At 40.7% G+C, this 16,299-nt stretch overlaps 1 long non-coding RNA gene across 1 annotated transcript; it reads left to right on the top strand.

The window, feature by feature from the left end:
• Positions 1 to 364: 364 nt before the first annotated feature.
• On the top strand, positions 365 to 15,050 carry LOC110473271 (uncharacterized). Its single transcript, XR_002465850.3, has 3 exons — positions 365 to 429; positions 531 to 607; positions 14,981 to 15,050. It is a non-coding gene; the product is annotated as an uncharacterized LOC110473271 (long non-coding RNA).
• The last annotated feature ends 1,249 nt before the right edge of the window (positions 15,051 to 16,299 follow it).

The following is a 16,299-nucleotide window of genomic DNA, read 5'->3' as shown; positions in this document are numbered from 1 at the left end:
ACATCATCAAAACCCATCCCTGCTGCTCAGCAAGAGCAAGCCCCCACAGCTCTGGCTCAATTCTCCAAGACTCTCAGGCATCAGGAGTGTTCATTCATCACTAATGGAGGAGCTGGTGGGAATGACAGTCTGCCACCAGGAGAGTTCTTGCTGTTGCCTGCATCGCACCCGTTGGGCCTTTTTGAGCTGTCCCTTTGATTTAGTGGTGCAAGTTAACTAAAGCTCTGCATATCTTTTCCTTCTTGTTTAAAACACTCCTCCACATTCATTTTGCTCTTGCCAGCGATCCTCAGATATCTTTCCAGGGAAAACAATCCTGGATTTATTTACAGCACATCGGTATTTATTTTAGCAACTCTTTTGGGGAGAAGGCAAGGAGAGATCTGAGCTCTGCAATAAGGACCTCAGAATGTGCTCTGTGCTTTCAAGGTAGGGGCATTTTACTTGAAGGGTTTAAAGGGCAAGAAGAATGTGAACACAGGTCAAGAACCTGTTTTTCTCAATGCTTTCCATGTGATGTGTTTTTATAGTGCAAAATCCATGAGCATCCCACATGGAAGTGGCAGCAAACTCCTTAGTAATGTTCCTGCTTTGAAGGCAAACCCAGGTAAATATTTGTTTGATTATTTTGTTCCCTAGAATTGCCTTTGTTTATTTTGTTTTAATATCCCCCTACATATGCACGTACGCTCCAGCTTTTTTTATACCTTGGCTAACAAATGCCAATGAATTAAAATGAGACATTTTGTTGCCCCAGGATATCCCATGGGAAGAGTTTTCTACTGAGAAATTTAAGACTTACGTAGAGTGAAATAAGGAGGGAAAGAAGAAAAAGGTTGCTACCTGTTTCTGTTTCCTCCTTCCCACTTTTTTTCATGTTCATTTATCTATAGACAAATTTCAGTGGATGACTGTCCCTGTCCCCAGATAGCTTTTAAAGAGAAAGGATGCAGAAACCATGAAGGCAAGTGTAGATACTGTTGAAAATTAATGCTTGAAATCTCAATAGAAGCCATGTCACTTGGTTATCAATATTTCTTCTTCTTTCCCTCTAGAAATGATTTATTTGTTCTTCATCACAGCAGTGTTTTGAAGCCCCAGCTGTGCTACAAGCTGGTGATTTCAGCCAAGGGTTTTCAAATTGCATGTCAATGCAACCCTGTGGGTGTGTGAGCTGCTCTAAAAAGAATGTAAATGGAGAATGTAAGTCTATGGTCAGGAGACACAAGTCTTTGATGCTGGAGTAAAATGCCTGACTACTTGATTACCTCTGTAGCAAGGTGTGACTTCACAAGGTCATCTGCACTAAAAGCAAGGAGGGACCCTGGCATTGACATCCCGCTGCTGTACTGCATTTGTGATATTTGCAATTTCTGACCTCCTCTAAGAGGCCATTCCTGTCCTGAGGAATTTTACCTCGTCAACCCAAGAACATCAAGCACAAAGTGGTTTCTGGATGCACCATCTCAATTCCCACTGCAATAAGTTTATTGCTTATGACAGGAGGGTTAAGGCTAAACAAGCAGCCTGATTGATTTCTGCCCAAGAGAAGGCTGAGTTTCAAGAATGCTGTTTACACAAAAGGCTGATTCTGATCTACCATCAGAGTAATTTTCATGTATACCAATATAAGACAGATCCAAAAAAGGCCTTTGGCTTGCAAAGTATTTTAGGGTTCTTTGGGGAGAGGCAGCTTGGTAAAAACACAGATTACAAAGAGAACTTTCACAGTTCTTGATGCAAAAGAAAAGCACAGGAAGATGTGCCTTTGATGCTGATCCTCTGAAATGTCACTCTGCCAGTAAGGTACAGGCTGGACCTTCCCTGCCAACATTTCAGTATGCCCTGGCTAGACCAAAGCTATTGGCAGTCATGGGGCTCCTTCTGGGCTGCTGGAACTGCCCAAAATTTGAATCAACAGAGATGCTGGTGCAGTCTTGGTTTTGCTGGTATAATCTCAGTTCTTACCTCCCAGTTTAATTTTGTCTGTGAATAACTCAAGATGTCGTTTAGAGTAAGTGCAGTTTTTAGCCACTTAGCTGAGCTAATCCCTATGGTGATTGAGATTCCCAGTGTACAAAAAACTTTATAAAGAATCAGGGAATGCAAGAGCAGGAGTGGGGGAGAAAAAGGAGAAAATATTAACTTTTTCTCCCAATCCACTGCCCTCTGGACTTCATACACATGATGGAAGTCACTGTAACCTGTGCAGTCATTCTGGAGTGAATTTTTCTGAACTAGTTTTGTTTTGTTTTTGTTTTTGTTTTTTTTTTTAACTCATTGCTAGAAGGTTCTTAGTCCCTGTCCTGCCTGCAAACCAACACACTCTATCAAAGGTGAAAAGGAGCTTTGAATTTGCCTGTGGTTTTGTGAGACAAAATCTCTAGGAGAGCAATAGCAAAATTTTCAAGATAGTGAATATGAGTTGAGGATGCACAATGCTTTTGGAAAAACCAGACTGAAACCTGAAAATTGATGAGAACTTTTAAAAGTGGACAAAACCCCAGGAACATTCGTGACTTTTAAAGCCATCATCCCACATCACTCCACATTTACAAAGTAACTGGATTTATTAATATTTCTCTCAGAACTGTTGTGGAATATGCAGCAACAGAAGTCTTTAAAAATTGATTTGATAAAAAATTAGGACTATTTTACCTAGGATTGATCCTTTCCTGGCAATTAACTATATGAACATAATTACAGCAATCTTATCACATCCAAAGTGTTAAAGTCTACCTAAAATATGTAATTTTTAAAGTAAGAAGACAGAATCAAACTGCTGAAGTCAATAGACAGACAGTTAATAGCTCATAGTAATGAACATAGGAAATCAATTACCCTAAGAAAATTGCAATCATGGGGACAGAACTACAGTGAACAGATATATATATATATATACACACATATATATATCTCTTTCAACTTCACTTCAGTGAGGTGCCTTTATATCAAAATATTATTTATTTTCTGTTTCTAGCCTGACTGAAGAGCCTGTTCATCAGCCTCTCTGTCATGAAAAATATTTAACACTGTTCTCTTGGGATGAGAATGGAGAACAGAAGACTCTAAAGTTAGAGAGAAAATGTAACTCCATACTTAATAAAGGTCCCAATCTAGCAGAGTCTTCATGATTTTAATAACAAATCTAGCAACCACAGACTAAGCCTAAACTACCAGGTTCTGATACTTTCATCAAAGAGACATTACTCCACAGACTCCCACTGGAATCTGTGGGGATGCCTGGAGAAATGCCAGGCATGACCCAGTGGAAGAACAGCATCAAGATCTTGTCTCTTTATAAACATTGTTAGAGTTACTTTCTTAATTCATCCCTTTAAATTGACTGTATTCTTCCCAGAAATATAGTACCCTCTTCCCATGGAAACTGCAGTAACCAAGAATGTTGATTTTGCATTCTTCTCTCTATTCCAGCATATCAGCAGGCATTTAAAAGATTTCTGTATGCATCAGAATAAATTACAGATAGGAGCAATGAAGTCACAGAACTGAGCAATCCAGCACTTAAAGGTGTTTCTGTGTGAAGTCATAGGAGGCTGCAGTCAGAAAGAAAATAACAAAGATGATTTGCTTCTCCTGGTGCAAGCCAGTACCACCATGGGGCTCTGAAAAGTTCCACTAGAAATCCTGGAAACACAAGCAGGATCCTCGTTTCCAAAGCTCAATCCAAAGGTAGCTGAAAATTTGCGACACATCATCTTCCATCCCTGCTAGTCCGAGATAAGTTGCAGCTTTAGATTGCACATTCTTTCTGTGCAAATTCCATGCAATTTTACACCACTGTTTTCAGTCCATTGTGGTCAATGGTTCTTCTGATTCCTCTCTGTGAGCAATACTTCAGTTGTCACAGGGGCCTGATGCCATCAGGACAGCCTGCTGTACTGAGAGATCTTCAAATGAAAATAAAACTGTCAAGCTCATCTGGTCTTCTCTAATGGATATGAATGAATCCAGCAAGGCATGCCAAGTTTTTCATGAACTGGGTGGTGTTATAAAAAACATGCTGCCAATGAGGTTAGAAACCCCATCCTTTATGCCTTGTGGTTTAGGATATATGTGCTGTACTGGAATGCTGGAAATAGCAAGATGTGTTAGTTTAGGCACTTTAATAAGAATGTCTATGTTTATGAATTGGCTTAATTTGACTTCTTTACAAGCAATATGTGTTCTCTCTGTCTTGAATTGTCCTTTTTTTTTGGTGGTTTAGACACCACTACTATTACTGGCTCCTGGCTGACTGCATACTTGACAAAGTTTGTCATGAGGTCACGATTTTCTGGCATCGTGAAAGAGATGGCTGTGCAGTAAACATCCTTGCTGCCATCTCAGAATATGTGTTCCAGCTTTCCTCGATTTCTTCCAAGTAAATACAGTGTGAAACTACCTGACAAAGACACCTAAGCAAGTGGAACAGTGAAGAATCTGAAGTACAGAATCATTTTACACTGACAGTGGTTCTTTGTCTGGATCTCACCTTCAGCCTCTCTTTGCTTTGGTTCCCATCTGTTTATTATGCTATCCAGCAACAGCTTTATTTTCCTGGTTTTCCTGAGGTCCCACTGCTCTGAAGAGGTAGCAGGTGGTCTGAGAGATGGAAAGGCCAGAAAAGCTGTTCAGACTTGTGAGGTTTCAAAGAGCTCATGGGTACAGAGGGGAGCAGGCTCTTGTTTGCCCAGAGGTTGTGCACCGCAGACCTGCCAGTCACTCTGGTTATATTCACATCTGGACATCAATGTGGTGTGCTTTCCTTGTGCCCTCCCTCTCTCAGGCTTTGGCAGTACTGCTTCTCTTGGGTTTTAGGACAGGGACAGTGTTTTCATGCTGGTTTGTGAAGTGCTAAGAGCTCTGAATCAGGTTGGATCTCTAGGATGTTCCAAACTTATCAAGATAAATCAGGTCTTCGGTAATGTCATTGTTGCCTGTCATTTAAAAACAAAATGAAACAAACCCCCAAGTCCATGCTATGATTTCTTTTGCACAGATACAAGTCATCAGACATGAAGCTTCCATATTTGAGAAGTTTATGTTTGGTCTTCAAATTCCAAAGCAGGTCCAATCTTGCTAGAACCTTGAGTCTTAGTAATAAATCTTACAGACCTAGATCTTCTTCTTTGCTTTGAGTCTGTGCTGAATGGTGTGGAATTACATATTTTCTACTGGCTTAGTTCAGGGAGCTCCAGGGAGCTGGCAATGAGTAATGCCAAATCACTTGAATTTGCTAATACCTTTAACTCTGTTAGAGCTTGTTTCTGCACCTGCATGTGTTTAAGCTGTGCTGGTGACGTGTCTTTACATCCTGAACCTCCTGCTTTTGCATTGAAAAGGGTGAGAACAGTGACAAAAGCTTGTTCTGTCTTTACAGGGGTGTGGGGTTTGGCATCTTCTGGTCCTTCCTCTGTGGTTGAGGGGTTACAAATCCAGAGGCTGGAAAGAGCTTTTGTAAAGGACAAAAACCCAGCCACTGGTTACTTCAGTGAGCAGAGTTGTACAGATGGATGTTGTAGCTGTAATGGTTTCAGTATACAAGAAAACCATGGTTTATAGAAAGAGATAATATTTTTATTAGTCCAAATGATTAAGAGGCTTGGAAAAGAGCTGGCAAGCTTTCAAGTATGTGGGACCTGAAGAAAAATGCTGAGACACAGCCTATGAATGAATATAAAGATTGAAGGCATTTATCTTTTATTTGGACTCCTTCACAGTTTCTTAGTATTTGTAACTTTGACACTAATTGGAGTTTATAAATGAGGTGAAAGTTCTTTTTTTACTGTCCTCCCCTGAATGTAGGACATTTGTCTTTATGGAGAGGTTATTCATTTCTCCAGTTTGTCCCCACTAAGTGTCCAGTTGTCTCCACTAAAACATTTTTGCATAGGCTGCTGTCTGTAACTTCCTGACATGGTGGGAGAGGGTCAAGGCTGCCATGGAACCCAGCCACAAACTGCTTTGGGACTCTGGACACATTCCAGGCTCTGGGGAGGGTGTTCATGATACCTGCTGCACTCCTCTACATTTGGATGAATAGGCTGAGCTCCCTAGACTGCATCTATAGCCACCAGAGAGGGAAGAGTCATCCAGAATGTTTCAGAGCATCTGATTTAGGCTACACTCCTAAAGGTCTGGAGGAGCAAATGTCCTCCACCTCTTTTGGAGAACTTCAGGAAAACCAGTCCCAGCTGCACCCCACCAAACTTCAGTCTCCTATGCTTGGTACCCATGTCCCCCTTTCCTCTGAACACTGATCCTTCTGTGTGCCCAGAAGCCAGAGAAGATGTGTGCTGCTACCACGTGCACCTTGGTTCAGAAACCTGAATTGAGAAGTTTAAAGTTTGATCACTAAAACAGATAAGTTCAAGCCTCTCCTTTCTGTTTTAGAGATGCTACAGGGGAGTGTAGCATCTCTAAAACAGAAAAAAAGTATGTAGAGTGCTCCTTAGGGGACAGGAAGAGGCTGTGAGTGCACACTGGCACATTACTGTGCAGGGTGGACATCTGCTCTGGGTGTCTCAGATAACACATCACCTCCCTCAGCTCAGCTGGAGCTCATTTCAAAGTTATGACTGCTCAGCAAGTCACTATATTTTCTGGCTGCTCATCATCTGATGCTGGAAAATGCTATTCAGTCCTTTCAGCAACTCCGACAAATGTTGTACTTAGTGAAAATTTTAGTTTCCAGCTTTCACAGACTGGAATGAGGAAATGTTACCATAAAACAGAGGTTTTAAGTAACTTGCTGAGAGTTTCAAATGACCCTTTTGTACTAAAGTAGGTAGATTTAAAGTTTGTTCAGCAAATGAGTTGTCTGCAGATTGCCAGGGACACCCCAGTTTTATATTTATGCAACATCACCACCTTGGCAGCTCCTGTAAGACAGGCAACCAACAAAAAGTGACCAGCTGTATGAATATCATACTTCTCATGCATCAGCAACTGGAGATAAACAGCCATGCCCATCCTCCATTCAGGTTGGAGGTGCTCCTCCCATTAAGATGGACTTCTGTGCAGAAAAAGGTTCAGGTGCCCCATCAAATAATAAATATCTAAATTGTCAAATAATGCTCTGGTTCCTGCTAGAGCATCAAATGGATTAAAGGCATTGCCTGTGTTTGATTATGCTGTTATAGCTCCTGTAGCATATTATGAGTCACTACTAATAGTGCTATTTATAAATATTTAGACTATATATATATATAATATAACAAGATCCTTATATGCCTCATCTATTTTAGAATGTTTCAGAAGCTTTTTAATGCAGGACCTGTTTCTATTTCTTGAAAGCATCTCACACATCTCAAGCATAGCTGCAATTAAAATCATTAAGAAGATTATTAGTAAAGAGTAGCATACAATTTAATGCATCTCAAAAGATGTGGAGCTGATATAATGAGGTAACAAAAATATAATTAATTTTTAAAATGTAAATATCACTAATTTAATCCTCATTATAAATTTATGAGGTTAAAATCTCTTCTTTACAAAACTGGTTTGAATTACCAGCTGAGGAAAGTCCCTGGCAGTTGCTGGTGGAGTGTCTGAACCTGTGCTTTGTCAGTATTCAGAGATGAAGGGACAACCCATGGGCACCACTGTAAGCCCTCATCAAAACTCATAGGAATTGTGTCCCTGAAGGTCCCATCTGAGTCACCATGCCCCACATTTTGCCATTGCAAGTGATCTTGCAAGACACAGTAGGTCCATCATAAAAATAAACATGAAAAATAAACATTAAACATTAAAAAATGCCAGATCTTCAGTGCTGGGTTTCCTCCAGTCTCTGCAGCAGTGGGAACAAGAGAGATGTGTTTAGCTCTGGCAGGGTCAGGGAATTCCCTAAATAAAAACTCACAAATGAGGCTGGGAAGGGGACAATGCTCTGCTCTGCAGAGGAAGGGAAGCAAATCCTCCCAGACCCAGCAGCTGGCAGTGAATTTAACCAGGTGCATGTGATCCTCAGGCTTGGCTTGGTATGGCCTGACACTTTCAGGCAATCTGTATGTCCCATCTCCAGCTGCAATCAAGCTTTTAATCTTCAGAGGAAGGTGAAAGAAAGACAAAAAGGGCAGTCTAAAAGCCAAGTAAGGTCTCAATGGGGGAACACTGACATTCTTTTATTAAATTATTGCATAGCTTTAATAAATGGACTTTGTTTGTAATATTTTGCTTCATTTCCTGAGGAAATGAGTATTATGCAGCTGTACTCTGGATGTTTGTTTGTCTGTCAGGTTTACCCCCATTTAATACTTTTTGAGTCTGTTGGCTGGTTCCAGTGCAGTTTGAAGGAAGGGAAAAGGCATCACAGTATTATGTTTAAAAATATTTAGGAAAATTAGTAGTGGAATACAAGACAGAGACTAAACTAGTGGAAAAGGTCACAATATGAGTTCAGCACAGTTATTCAATGTGAGAGAATCCACATGGAAGGGAGCCACAGGATTCCCTAAGTCCCAATGCTTAAGGAACAACATGTTAATGCATTTTTTTATAACTCCACTAGAATTCTAATTAAACTGGTCATTCCTCAGGATTTCTTTTAACTCCCTATTTTATATTCCAGCAACTCCACTTCTAGCCAGTGCATCCCCTGCCCAGTCCCATGACCTCTCCATCTACCTGCTACCCCAAACCAAACCCTACTTTTGACCCTACAGGTCACCTGGAAGGATAGCCCTGGATGCAGCCTTCATCCTGGTGTTCAGTGAGCAAGAAGAAAAGAAAGTAAAATCTTTTTATTGTACATTTTGGAAAAATAGCTGTCTTTTTTTTCCAGCTTGTTGACACTGACACTTTTTTCCCTGTTGGAAAAATGTATTTTAGATGGTAATGAAAAACATGACCAAAATTTCCCACCTTGATCTGGGTAAAACAATGCATTTGAATCAGTGTAGTCAACTCAGAATCTCCTGGCACTCCTTTAGACCTGTCCAGGTCATCCTGCTTGGCTCACAGCACAGAGATGGTGACTCCAAATGTGAAGGAGCTGCTGTGCTTTAACAAGGGCTCTCCAAGGCACCAGAATATGGGGTTTTCCTATGGAAAACTTTTAATGGACTTTTAATGGAGGAGAAGGTCTAACCGGGCAGATATTCCTCAGTTTTGCTTCATGTAGAGAAGTAAAAGTGTCTATAGCTCTCTGTAGAGTTTTCACAGTGTGTGTGCACATGCCCACATGCCCACATATTTACTCACCTGGACAAAAGGTTTCAGGGAAACACCTGAAGGAAGAAGAGCTGTTTCAAACAACATTGGCATGAGAAGAAAAGAGTAGGAAATGGTTGTAAGTAAGTTTGCACCTGGCAATTGGAAGAAGACTTCTAGCCATGAGAGCACTGAGGTTTCTCAGCAACACCTCCATGGAGAGAAGAGAGGAAAACACCTTGTTGTACTGTGAGGCTGGATGATGGGATGGCAGTGAGAAATGGAGCTGTGCCAACTCTGATGGTCAGAAGAAGCTGTAAGGATGAGAAAAAAACCAATATATTTGCCACTTAACACAGCAAGTGTTAAGCCCTAATTTATCCTCTTGACAGCTCTGTTTATATTTAATGTTATGGTTAATTCTGCTGACTCAATTTCTTGTAGAGAAGGCATGGCAGACATGGCTCTGGGCTTTTCTGCTAGAGTGGAGGACATGGCCACCACTCCTAAGATCTCTTCCCTGATACATTGCTGACATTTTGCAGGAGGCAGAAGACCATCCTCCACTGGTTCATAAAGCACTGTAGTGCACTTTCCTTTTTCTCCCACTTTGCTCACTTCATTGTAAGCACTGTACAAAAAGAAAAAGCTTCATCTTATCCCCCTGGAGGAGCAGAACAGCAGAGGATCCCAATAATTGACTAACATACTGAGCTGGGTGAATATCAAAACGCTGCCATAATGCACAGCATGCCTCTGACAGTTGTCTCTCTCTCCCTGCCAACAGCAGGACCTAGATCAAATCTGCAGTGCCATTATCCCATATTGGGCTGACTTGTGTCAGCTGCTACCTGCTGGCTGTCCCATGGACACATCTTCTTTTTATGTTATTGCACCAGGAAAAGGGAGAAGGAGCAGGGGAAGAAGTACTGCATAAAGTACCACATAAACTTACAATTAAAAGCGTCCTCATCCTCTCTCAGCCAGGAAAGCAGGGCAGTGAGCAGGACAGCTGTCTTTCAGTGCTTTCAAGATACATTTCAAGCTGTGCACAGCTGGAGCTATTCAGTAGCACACGAAGGAACTCTGTACCCTTGCCAAGGCTCCACAGCTGCCAAATCTGCCTTTATTAGCAGCAGCATTTCTCCTTCTCCATAGCTGAATACAGAACAAGTCTGACATTATTTTTCATTCAACCTTCCCAAGCATGCTAAGGACATCACAATAATAACTTTGTCTGTGTGTGTGCATGTTTTTTAAGTGTTTTCTTCTGCCTGTATACATGCAAGCACTCCCCCCACACACATGTACAATGGGCAGGATGCAGAGCCATGCTAAAGCAGGGAGCATCTTTCCTGTTCTGGTCAGTTATCCATCTCAGCTGCATTTAAACCTCATGTTACTCATTATCTGTGAGCTCTCCCATGAACAGGTCTTTGTCTGGGCCATGCTGCTCTTTGTAGGTGGTATTCTCATCCACACAGATGGCTGTAACAGCCCTTAAGTCCCACTTAAGTCCTATTTTAAGGACCTAAGTGGTTCTCAAGTGCTCTCCATGCCTCTTCTTGAGTGAGGTAAACTTCAGCCTTTGCAAATACCTGCCCTGTAAAAGGGAGACAGTGTAGTTACGTCTGAGTTAGTCTTTCTTCACTCTCCTCTGCTGCCTATTTGGGATTCATTGTTGGTCACCTACTAATAATCAGATTTTAAGGTATCTCTTCACTTGATGACCAAAAATAAAATAGGCCTACTTAGATACCAGTTATGTACTCCAAATAATGGGATTTCCCTTATTTGTCTAAGGACCTGTTTCACCTTCATTTGACACCTGAAAACTTTCAGACCAGGTTTCAAGCAGGCTTGATGTAATGGGGCAGGTGAAGGCATGAAACTCTTTTATTTTGGGGAACACAAACTTCACAAATGAGTCATAGGCAACACAGAGCTTGTCCCAGCTCTCCAGGCAATATTTGAAAGGACATCATCAGGAACTGTAACCCAGTTGCCAATGGACAGGATAGCTATGATTTCTAAAAACAAGTTCAAGTGTTGCTCTTATTATTTAATGGCTATTCATAATGTGTTTAAATGTGTGTGTGATATCACCCTTGTTAGTACCTGAAGCACTTGGCAGACAATGATGGTCTACACTACACAAATGCCACTGTGATTAGACAAATACTTTCATTTCCATTTTTCACGTAGGAAAACTAAAATTGAGAATTTCTGTGGCTTTCCTGTCTCTGTCAGAGAAGTCTGTTTAAGAACTGGAAATACAGCAAAGCTATTTTACTCCTGTGAATTAACTAAATCTCATCACAGATCTGTGAAAGAAGAACAATGAATTGTTTTGAAGAGACTTTTGAAAATCATGTAGTCTGACCACTTGCTCAAAAAAGAGCCAGTTTAGATAGGTTACTCAGGACTTATTCCAGATGAGTTTTGAATATTGTCAGGGACAGACATTGCACAACCTCACTGGGCATATTGCTCAAATATCTTACTACCCTTAGTGGGAGATTTTGTCCTAATACCTGCCTGGAAGTTCTACTCTTGTGAGTTGTCTCCATGGCCTCTTGCCCACTGTGCACCTCTAGGAAGAGTCTGGCTCAGTCTTCACTATATTGTTTTCTCATAAAAATGAATCATGACCACTTATGTCACCACCTCATAAGACTTTTTGCTTTATTGCTGCATTTTTAATAGCTATGGTAAAGTCTTCATTTTGTTAAAAAATACTTCTGATGACACAGCTAAGTATGTTCCAGATAGTGTGGAAGAAATTGTATTTAGTGTAGTCACTCCCTTCTCTCAGTGAAGCAGAAAATCAATGCAATATGTGTATCTTGTTAGGGCCTACACTTGCTTGTGCAGGTTTTCCTGATAAACTCTGGCTGTGCTAGCACTTTTCTCTGAAGGAAATTTCTCTTTCTCCTGGGATTTCTCCTCTGCAGATGCAAATTGTCATCACCCTATTAAGTTTACAGGACCATGACGACTGCACTTGCCAAGCTGAGTTGAATAAAGCCTTACCAAGAAAAAAAAAAAGCATGAAACTGTATGGAAAAGATATTATAAGCACCATGGAACCTGCAAAGTGTGTATCAGTTTCTTTTGGTGCAATAAAATTACTCCTGCTGTCTGTGGTGAGATGTAATACAATATTAAACCTTGTATAGCTGTCAAGTAAGATACTAGTTCTGGCATTAAAATCTACTAAGTTTCTCTTTCCTGTGCTAATTCAATACTAATTGGCAATTATGTGCATGTAGGTATATGTTTGCTGTAAGCATGTAGATTGGTTTCTGTATGGTGTATATGGAAGACACCGTATATGTCTGTGAGGAATGTTTAATTTACCTTTTGAGGGTATAAAAATACCCTTTTGGAAGAAGGGGTGAATAGAAAATTACACTGTTTTTTTCATTAGGTCATAATCTTTTTCTTGTTAAAAAAAAGGCAAAACCTGATATACATTTCAACATATTATAGTCACATAAAACAATGGAGACACCCCAGATATGGAGGGAACATAAAGGAATTCACATATTTCCTACTTCATGCAACAAACTCAAATGGAAAAAAGCATGGCAGGGAGTGCCTAATTTGCAGTGTCATTTCTTCAAACTTTTTTGGGTCTGCTGGTACACAGGGCACAGGAGGACACAGGAGGGACCACATTTAAGCATTATTGGTTTTCTATAAGTCATGTGCTAATAGGGGCATTAATGCAAGCCAGGTTTGCCTTTTTACCTCACCCTCCTAATGCAGGGAATTATTCTGACAAGTGTCTCTGTGCCTGCTGTGGTGGTGTCCTCCAAGTGCCTTTATCCTGCTGTTCAAAATTAGTGACACAGGGAGAAAGAATAACTGCAACAAGCTGAACACATTACAGGACAAGTTCCTCTGAGCAAATGCTCTAGAGCTGCTTTTAATGGCATTTGCATTCCATCCATAAAAAGCTGAGCAAGCTAGACCCCTCTCAGATGCTTGCAGCATAGCTGCCCTTTGCTATTAATTCTTTGACTAGCTTTTCTTTGGTCCAAGAAACAAATTTATTGCAACAGACGTCCTTCAGAATAGGAATGAAATTCCATCAGATTTCAAATGAACTCTAATTACACTGCAAATAGGTGGCAGGAGTGTTCCCAGCTTTAGCACTACAGCTCTGCAACCAGCCAAAGAGTGATATGGATTTAATTTCAGTCCATGTATGAATTGTTTGGAGTGCTTTTATTATTTTATTTTACAGCTATTTCTAAAAACATTAAAAAAAAAAGGAAAATTCATAACAGAAAACACATCTGTGTTACATATTTTCCCTGTGTGGCACTGCAACAGCTTCAGTCTACAAAAATTAATGGACTGTAACAATATGGTTGGAATTCAAATGCAGAGTTGGAGCCAGAATTAGGAAACAGACAACATTCCCTGATTGCAGAAATGTGCAGATCACCTTTTCTCACTTATGCAGCTTTAAAAGGAAGGATATCCCCATGGGTGTCTAATTTATGCTGTCAGCATTCAATCCATCCATCCAGTGTACTGTGCTGTCCTGCTCCCTCTGCTAAGATGCACCAAACTGATTCTCTCCAATGATGACATAATTTTTCCTCAATTACTAAACATAAAAATTTGTCCAAGAGTGTAGCTTTCATGGAAGAGAGTTTGGCAGAGAGAATTTCAACAGATTTTTCTAATCCGAGTCATACGTTGTCTATGAGCAGCCTCATGCACGACATACTAATCTCCCAACCTGCAATCAAGGGTTCAGTTCCCACATGGATAGCACTTCTTCCTCTCAATAAAAAAGTGCAAGAAAAAGACTCCTTAACGTACAAAGAAGCACCAAGTTGTTCATTAAACCAGTGCTGTGTAGAGACATTTCAGACAGTGGCACATTTGTTGAGAACTCTAGCAGTGAATGTGACAAGTTATTGGTTTAAATGAGGTCCATACAGAAGTCCACACATCTTTTCAGGTAAAAATAATCTTTCTAAAGAAAAAGCCAAAGATGGACTTATCTGGGTTGTTTGAGCAGGCTGCATATATTCTGTCACCAAAGGGCCTTAAAGATGGGACAGTCAAATTCGTGGGGAATTAACAGATACAGGACAATCAAAAAAAGACTAACTGTGTTCTTGAAGGCTTTCCCCCACCTGTGGTTCAACAGCCAAAGACTCTCTAATCACTTTACCTTGAAAATTGTATACAGACATTAAAAGATTAACTTTTGATTGCTGTACAAACTCGGCAAAAAGTCACCAAGACAGAATCTCAAGACCTAGAGAGAGAGTGTTGCTTGTTACAGGTGCACATTTTGTCCTCATACAAGAGCTCTGTCTGTGTGACTATCCCTAGAACAAGAGGGTGAGATTAACAGAATGGGGTGGTCCATTCTGTTAGAGCATATATAGTACAGCTGGAAAAAGTAAACAAGGGTTTGTGTATACAAGCCCTGTCCCCCATGTCTGAAATAGAAGCAGCAATTCAAAGCCAAACAAAAATGGGAAACTCTTGCTTTACTGAATATCATAGGCCATTTCTGAAAGAAAATGTATCAGACACTTGTAGAGAAAAGTTGTATAGAGAAGGAGCTAGAGGCACAGAAATTATAAGGTGGGTAACTCCTAGGAGCCAGGTGGAGAGCCCATGGTTATTGGAGCTGGAAGTTTTATCTGCCAGGTCTATCTTTGTCAGATATTTCTGTAGGTTCCCTTGCAGCTCATGGAAAGTTTGAATGCTGAGCTTGAACTTCCTCAAACTGGGCTTGTAGAGGGCTGGAAGTAGTTTCTCAGCTTTGATTGACTTCTTTCATTTCCAGGAGCTGGATCTTTTCCTGAAGTCAAGATCCAGTGGATTTTGACTAAGATACTGGTGAAATCAAGTGCTAACATCCAGTAATAACAATCAGGGGAGCAGCTGCATCTCCCAAAGTGACAGCAAGTCATCTGAGGCACAGAGGACAGCCCTGACTACCCTGTTAGCCTTCAGTGAAGGGGAAATAAAACACATCAGCTTAAACCTCAGCAAGAGCCCTAGAGGATGGTATTTAAGCTGTCATCTGCAGCCTCAGAAAAGCAGACAAGATACATTATCATGGCTCAGCTGGTGCCCAGGGAGAGAATTTCATATCTGAACCTTAAAAATAATTTCAAATACATCATATGCAGAAGACATTAATCTTTGAGATCTTCAGCATCTCCTTTCCACTGGGAAGGAGTGAGTGGAAGGCACAGGTCATAGCTCATAGGAAGGACTGGGCATGAACTTGCAGGCTTGCCTGTGTTAATTAAACTTACCCTCTTTTATCTCATCAAGAGCCTTGATGGTGCCAGATTCTCACATCCAAGGACCAAGTGAGGCTCTCCCCATGGACACCATGAAGCAGGAGAAGCCAGAGATGTGAAGTGAGAAAAGCGAAGACTAAAGGCTCACAAGGAATGGTCTTGGGACATTTGGTTCTTTGCCTAGGACACTGTCCATTATTTTTCCAAACTGAATTACCACAGACATTGGGAAGGACAATTTAATTCCTATCCATGTGAATAATCAATAGAATTGGTCTAGATTTAAGGTCATTGTTCATTCTGCTTATTTTACCAATTCCTTGTCCTTTCTGTCTGTTGTAGACTTGGTAATCTCTGTCACTTGTAGAGTCCTAATGTGGAGATTCTAGAGACGGGCACCCAAGAATAGAGAGACGCTTGACATTTCTCCTATATGGATTTAATTCATTATATTTTATATAAATAAGTGTTTCCTGTCTGCAGAACAGGAGCACTGTGGGCCATCAAATTCCATGAATAAGCTTGCCTTCAGCTTCTGAAAAAGTCTCCATAAAGTTTGTAGGTGGGTAAGAATCATATTTTTTCAAAATATTGCTAAAGGCTACAAGAAGTTGATTGTTTTCATTTATATTTCAATATAAATTAATTGGTAACCTCTCCACATGCCATTTCACAGCTTCAGCTTACACTCAGGCCTCTGGGATCCCTTGGCTGATTCATTTGTTTGAGGGTATAACTGGTGTCAATTTGTTGTTTCAATAGGCAGGGCAGCCTGCCAGCTCCTTCTGTGACAAGCTCATTTTTACACTATAAGATTCTCATTTCTGCAGCAGTGCATTAAGTACTTTATTGC

The sequence above is a fragment of the Lonchura striata genome, chromosome 4 (assembly GCF_046129695.1).
Source record: "Lonchura striata isolate bLonStr1 chromosome 4, bLonStr1.mat, whole genome shotgun sequence".
In the NCBI taxonomy this organism is placed as follows: Eukaryota; Metazoa; Chordata; class Aves; order Passeriformes; family Estrildidae; genus Lonchura; species Lonchura striata.
This window is presented reverse-complemented; position numbering and strand designations above follow the sequence as displayed.